The sequence below is a fragment of the Conger conger genome, chromosome 16, assembly GCF_963514075.1.
Source record: "Conger conger chromosome 16, fConCon1.1, whole genome shotgun sequence".
NCBI classification, from domain to species: domain Eukaryota; kingdom Metazoa; phylum Chordata; class Actinopteri; order Anguilliformes; family Congridae; genus Conger; species Conger conger.
This window is the reverse complement of record NC_083775.1, coordinates 4,089,882-4,096,664: the sequence shown is the minus strand read 5'-3', so window position 1 is coordinate 4,096,664 and position 6,783 is coordinate 4,089,882. Positions and strand designations below refer to the sequence as shown.

The window sequence follows — 6,783 nt, the reverse complement described above, 5'->3', positions numbered from 1 at the left end:
TCTCTCTCTCTCTCTCTCTCTCTCTCTCTCTCTCTCTCTCTCTCTCTCTCTCTCAGCCCTACCTCTCTCTCCTTTGTGAGCGGGATTAGTGGTAAACTCTGCCTCTCTCTCTCTAGTGTTTGCGGTATTGGCGGTAAACTCTGCCTCTCTCTCTAGTGTTAGCGGGATTAGTGGTAAACTCTGCCTCTCTCTCTCCAGTGTTAATGGTATTAGCGATAAGCCCTGCCTCTCTCTCTCTCCAGTGTTAGCGGCATTAGCGTTAAACCCTGCCTCTCTCTCCAGTGTTAGTGGTATTAGCGTTAAGCCCTGCCTCTCTCTCTCCAGCGTTAGCGGCATTAGCGTTAAACCCTGCCTCTCTCTCCAGTGTTAGTGGTGTTAGCGTTAAGCCCTGCCTCTCTCTCTCCAGCGTTAGCGGTATTAGCGTTAAACCCTGCCTCTCTCTTCAGTGTTAGTGGTATTAGCGTTAAGCCCTGCCTCTCTCTCTCCAGCGTTAGCGGTATTAGCGTTAAACCCTGCCTCTCTCTTCAGTGTTAGTGGTATTAGCGTTAAGCCCTGCCTCTCTCTCTCCAGCGTTAGCGGTATTAGTGTTAAACCCTGCCTCTCTCTCCAGTGTTAGTGGTATTAGCGTTAAGCCCTGCCTCTCTCTCCAGTGTTAGCGGTATTAGCGTTAAACCCTGCCTCTCTCTCCAGTGTTAGCGGTATTAGCGTTAAGCCCTGCCTCTCTCTCCAGTGTTAGTGGTATTAGCGTTAAGCCCTGCCTCTCTCTCCAGTGTTAGCGGTATTAGCGTTAAGCCCTGCCTCTCTCTCCAGTGTTAGCGGTATTAGCGTTAAACCCTGCCTCTCTCTCTCTCTCCAGTGTTAGCGGTATTAGCGTTAAACCCTGCCTCTCTCTCTCCAGTGTTAGCGGTATTAGCGTTAAGCCCTGCCTCTCTCTCTCCAGTGTTAGCGGTATTAGCGTTAAGCCCTGCCTCTCTCTCTCCAGCGTTAGCGGTATTAGCGTTAAACCCTGCCTCTCTCTCCAGTGTTAGCGGTATTAGCGTTAAACCCTGCCTCTCTCTCTCCAGTGTTAGCGGTATTAGCGTTAAACCCTGCCTCTCTCTTCAGTGTTAGTGGTATTAGCGTTAAACCCTGCCTCTCTCTCTCTCCAGTGTTAGTGGTATTAGCGTTAAGCCCTGCCTCTCTCTCTCCAGCGTTAGCGGCATTAGCGTTAAACCCTGCCTCTCTCTCCAGTGTTAGTGGTGTTAGCGTTAAGCCCTGCCTCTCTCTCTCCAGCGTTAGCGGTATTAGCGTTAAACCCTGCCTCTCTCTTCAGTGTTAGTGGTATTAGCGTTAAGCCCTGCCTCTCTCTCTCCAGCGTTAGCGGTATTAGCGTTAAACCCTGCCTCTCTCTTCAGTGTTAGTGGTATTAGCGTTAAGCCCTGCCTCTCTCTCTCCAGCGTTAGCGGTATTAGTGTTAAACCCTGCCTCTCTCTCCAGTGTTAGTGGTATTAGCGTTAAGCCCTGCCTCTCTCTCCAGTGTTAGCGGTATTAGCGTTAAACCCTGCCTCTCTCTCCAGTGTTAGCGGTATTAGCGTTAAGCCCTGCCTCTCTCTCCAGTGTTAGTGGTATTAGCGTTAAGCCCTGCCTCTCTCTCCAGTGTTAGCGGTATTAGCGTTAAGCCCTGCCTCTCTCTCCAGTGTTAGCGGTATTAGCGTTAAACCCTGCCTCTCTCTCTCTCTCCAGTGTTAGTGGTATTAGCGTTAAACCCTGCCTCTCTCTCTCCAGTGTTAGCGGTATTAGCGTTAAGCCCTGCCTCTCTCTCTCCAGTGTTAGCGGTATTAGCGTTAAGCCCTGCCTCTCTCTCTCCAGCGTTAGCGGTATTAGCGTTAAACCCTGCCTCTCTCTCCAGTGTTAGCGGTATTAGCGTTAAACCCTGCCTCTCTCTCTCCAGTGTTAGCGGTATTAGCGTTAAACCCTGCCTCTCTCTTCAGTGTTAGTGGTATTAGCGTTAAACCCTGCCTCTCTCTCCAGTGTTAGCAGTATTAGCGTTAAGCCCTGCCTCTCTCTCTCCAGCGTTAGCGGTATTAGTGTTAAACCCTGCCTCTCTCTCCAGTGTTAGTGGTATTAGCGTTAAGCCCTGCCTCTCTCTCCAGTGTTAGCGGTATTAGCGTTAAGCCCTGCCTCTCTCTCTCCAGTGTTAGCGGTATTAGCGTTAAGCCCTGCCTCTCTCTCTCCTGTCTGTCTCAGCCTCGGTCGGCGCCAGTCCGCTGCACATCCTGGCCACCCACGCGTCTGCGTCCGCCTCCCTGCCCACCAAACGGCCCAACGGAGACCAGGCTGACCCCCCCGAACCAAAGAGGGTGAAAGCGGAGGATCCGGAGAGCAGCGCCACGGCCGACAGCACAGACAGACCAGCCCTGGAGCAGGGAGGCCAGGACTAGCTCCTGCTGTACCCACCCCCACCTGTACCATCTCTCTCTCTCTCTCACACACCTGTACCATCTCTCTCTCTCTCACCTGTACCATCTCGCTCTCTCACACACACCTGTACCATCTCTCTCTCTCTCACACACCTGTATCACCCCCCCCACCTGTACCATCTCTCTCTCTCTCTCTCACACACACCTGTACCATCTCTCTCTCTCTCACCTGTACCTCCCCTCTCTCTTTCTCTCTCTCTCTCTCTCACCTGTACCTCCCCTCTCTCTCTCTCTCTCTCTCTCGCTCTCTCTCACCTGTACCATCTCTCTCTCTCTCTCTCTCTCACCTGTACCATCTCTCTCTCTCTCTCTCCCCCCCTCTCACCTGTACCTCCTCTCTCTCTCTCTCTCTCTCTCTCTCTCTCTCTCTCTCTCTCACCTGTACCATCTCTCTCTCTCTCTGTCTCACCTGTACCATCTCTCTCTCTCACCTGTACCTCCCCCCTCTCTCTCTCTCTCTCTCTCTCTCTCTCTCTCTCACCTGTACCATCTCTCTCTCACCTGTACCATCTCTCTCTCTCTCACTTGTACCATCTATCTCTCTCTCACCTGTACCATCTCTCTCTCTCACCTGTACCTCCCCTCTCTCTCTCACCTGTACCATCTCTCTCTCTCTCTCTCTCTCTCTCTCTCTCTCACCTGTACCATCTCTCTCTCTCACCTGTACCATCCCTCTCTCTCACCTGTACCATCCCTCTCTCTCACCTGTACCATCCCTCTCTCTCACCTGTACCATCCCTCTCACCTGTACCATCGCCCTTTCTCTCTGTCTCTCTCAACTACACCATCCTTCTCTCTCTCATGCACCCTATCTCTCTTTCCCTCCTTTTTCTTTATTTATGTGGCCCTCCATCCCCCACTCCAAGGTGCCAAAAGGAGAAACGTCAACAATGGCAGCAAACATGAAAAACTGTCTTTGAACTTTGGAATTTGTTGAAAGGAAAAGAGCGTACACATTGTAGTTGAAACTACGTTTTCAATTGTGCCGTTCCATGCTGACTCCCGGGGGTTGGACCACAGCACCTCTTGGTTTTTTCTCTGTGTGTTTGTAGACCATTATGAGATTATTAGAGGTCCGTAATTTAATAAAGAAAAGCCCTAAATCTTTGTACATTTGTATGTAGAATTCATGTCTGGCCTTTCACTTTTGGAGATGTTTGGCCTTATTATTATTATTATTATTATTATTTTATTTATTTTTTCCACCAGGCAGCAATTTTGGGGGAATTGTATCTCTAAAAGTACATGTATCGTATGTTTATAGTGTCGCAATAACACCTAATTAACAGATTATTTTGTTTCAGTTGATCAAGGATAGTATACGCTTATAGATGACGACCAGTTTAAATAGTGGAATAGTCCATAGTGTCTATCCTGGTAACTGCAATCAGATGTTTTAGATAATAGTGGTGTTACAGGTATAAGACCTAAAGTTAGGATAGATGAAATAGTTGTATAAACAAAGGCCAACAAAGCTAGCTCTTTCTAGACGAGTTGATTAAAGATGTAACGTGAATATCTCTGAAGTGGAGGGTCAGCTGGCCTTTGTGACATTAGCTTCTGGTCAGGTCTAAATGTGCCTCTCGTGGACTCATTGAATTTTCCTTGCGACTGATGTTATTAGTAACGTGTTTATCTTCACACAATGAGAGAGTTCTCTCCGATTAATCTCTCATTGACAAATAAAATGACACCAAAAATATGTGTACTTTGGAGATATGACCCCTCAAAATTGGTTTCCAGTGGAAAAAAAAACCTGTATATAGAAATGTTCAGATTTCTGGCTTTTCCTTAGAGGTACGGACCTCTGACAATGATATTCCGTGACGTGGCATGGTTTTCCCCTTGTGAAAACGTGGCGAAAATGTGCCTGTTCTGGCAAAAAAACGAAAGTTAAATGTCATAATCTACCGGCACACAGACGAAGAAACGACTCCTAGCGGTGCGGTGGTGTGGCCTTCTGGAGAGGCTGCGGAACGGCCCGCCTGCGACCGCACCGAAGGGCCCACTTCTGCCGAAACTGTCCCTGGAAGCCTGACGGAGGGCTGAACTGGAGGCCTGAGGTCAGCCTCGGCCTGCACTGCACTGCACTGCACTGCACTGCACTGCGAGACCGGTCCTCGTTTGCGTTTTAACATCCGTCTGTCGTGCTGTAGGGCCGCGGCCAGGTCCTTCTCCCCAGTTTTTTTTCACTCCGCTTCCTTTGCCCACCCCCCCACCCCCCCCACCCCTCACCCATATTTTCTGAGACAGTGGTCTCGAAATAACTTGAATAAATATCGATCTTGAAGCGCTGTGTAAGAAAATAATAAAACCCCAAACGACCACATAAGAGACTTTTTCCCCTGTGAGAAAACGCTTGAGGGAAGAAAAAAAAGAAGAAAAAAAAAACAAACAAAAAAAAAAACATTTTTGTTCTTTTTTGGGTTGTGGTGGGAGGCAGCGCACAGCCAAGGATGCCATTCTACCCCGCGTTCGGGCCCTGACCCCCCGGAGCGACCCCTGACCCCAGGAGCGACCCCTGACCCCCGGAACGACCCCAGCAGTGTAGCAGCGGCATGCCTCGTGCTCTGAGCATATCTGGTTTTACCTGGAGTGCGCCCCCTGCGGGCCAGCTCCGGTACTTTGGCAGCTAGCCTCTCACCTTGACCTACCTGACGCTGCGGTCTGTGGATACGCCGTGACTCACCGTTCCGCCGCGGGACTTAGGATTTCTTCGGACGTGTTCTTATAGGCGGGACAAAAAAAACGAGGGGGGGGGGGGGGAAAAGCAAGAAAAAAAAAAAAAGGCTGTTGCATTACGTGAGACGAACTTCCCTGGGCTCCCTGGCATTCCAGAGACTCCTCCTGAACTCCGGAATCCCAGCTGTTTTTGTACGTGGACTTTTTTCCGATTGGTGAAAAAAAAAAAAAAAAGTGTAGTTTCTTTTTCATTTTAGAAAAATTGATGGAGTGGCTTTGTTTTTTTTTTTTGTTTTTTTTTTTGTTTTTTTTTCTGTCAAATCCAGATGCTTTATTACACTTCCATTTCCATATTTGGGCAGATAGCTGATATAAACCTGTTCTTTCCATGTGTAGAGTTCAGCAGATGCGTTGTCAAGCTTGCATGTAACCGACTGCAGAGAAGAACCTGAACTGTTTTACTATAAAAACTGGACTGAGGACAAAAAAACCTGAAAAAAAAAACAAAAAAAACAGAAAAAGACTTTGCTTTGAATCTGGCCAGAGCTGCACTTGATTAATGTTCCCTCTCTTCTCTCATCCCCCTCTTCTTCTCCTCCTCCCCCCCTTGGCCGTTTCACTTTGTCTTGTCATTTTTTGCTTGATTACTTTGCTCTGTTCGGGCAGCTGAAACGCCTCTCAGACTGTACATGTTCCCCCAGAGAAAGACAGAAACGTCATAGGTATTTGTGCTGCTTCAGTGGGTAAAAGCCTCCATTTTTTGTTTTGTTTTTTTATTTTTTTTTGTTTTGTTTTTTTTATATATATATAAATTAATTTAAAACCTTACCAGAAATTGAGCCATCCTCCTTCTTTTCTCTCGGGTAAGCGTTCTGCCCATGTTCAGGTTCAGGTGTGACACGCTTTGCATCAGTGCCAGCCTCATCATGTCCTGCTTCGTTGCTTCACTGTTTTGATGGACGCAGTGTGTTCATGGGAGACATTAGCTTAAGGACACCTGACTGACCCCCAATAGCTCCCGACGAGCTGATTGGTTCGGCCTATTGCCGTGTGTGTGTGTGTGTGTGTGTGTGTGTGTGTGTCTGTGTCTGTGTCTGTGTCTGTGTCTGTGTCTGTGTCTGTGTCTGTGTCTGTGTGTGTGTGAGAGTGTGTGTTTGAGTACGGTTTGTCTATGAATGGGTGAATGCAGGTCATTAATTGTGAAGCGCTTTGGATAAAAGTGCAGTATAAATGCATGAATGTGGTGGCGGCTCCTTTGGGGAAGGGTCACTGACGAAGTGAAGGATTCTGGGCCGCCGGACTGTGCTCACGGCCAGGGCGCACAACACGGCCGATCCATTTCAGGACACTGGGCCGACTTCCGCTCTGTCACTTCATCAGCTCAATTAGCTCCTGATCTGGCGTCTGTGAGCACCGGCCACGGACTGCAGGTGTGTCCTGAAGATGCCACAGCTCCTGTACAGCAGTGAACGGCGGCCTGTAGCGTAGTGGTTAAGGTAAATGACTGGGAGGTCAAGGTCAGTGGTTCTAATCCCGGTCTAGCCACATTAAGATCCGCACAGCCGTTGGGCCCTTGAGCAAGGCCCTTAACCCTGCATTGCTCCAGGGGAGGATTGTCTCCTGCTTAGTCTAATCAACTGTA

The 6,783-nt window shown here is 48.8% G+C and overlaps 1 pseudogene; it reads left to right on the top strand.

Moving 5' to 3' along the window:
• The window catches only part of LOC133115117 (forkhead box protein K2-like), a 21,825-nt pseudogene extending 16,602 nt beyond the window's left edge, over positions 1-5,223 (top strand).
• Positions 5,224-6,783: the final 1,560 nt, after the last annotated feature.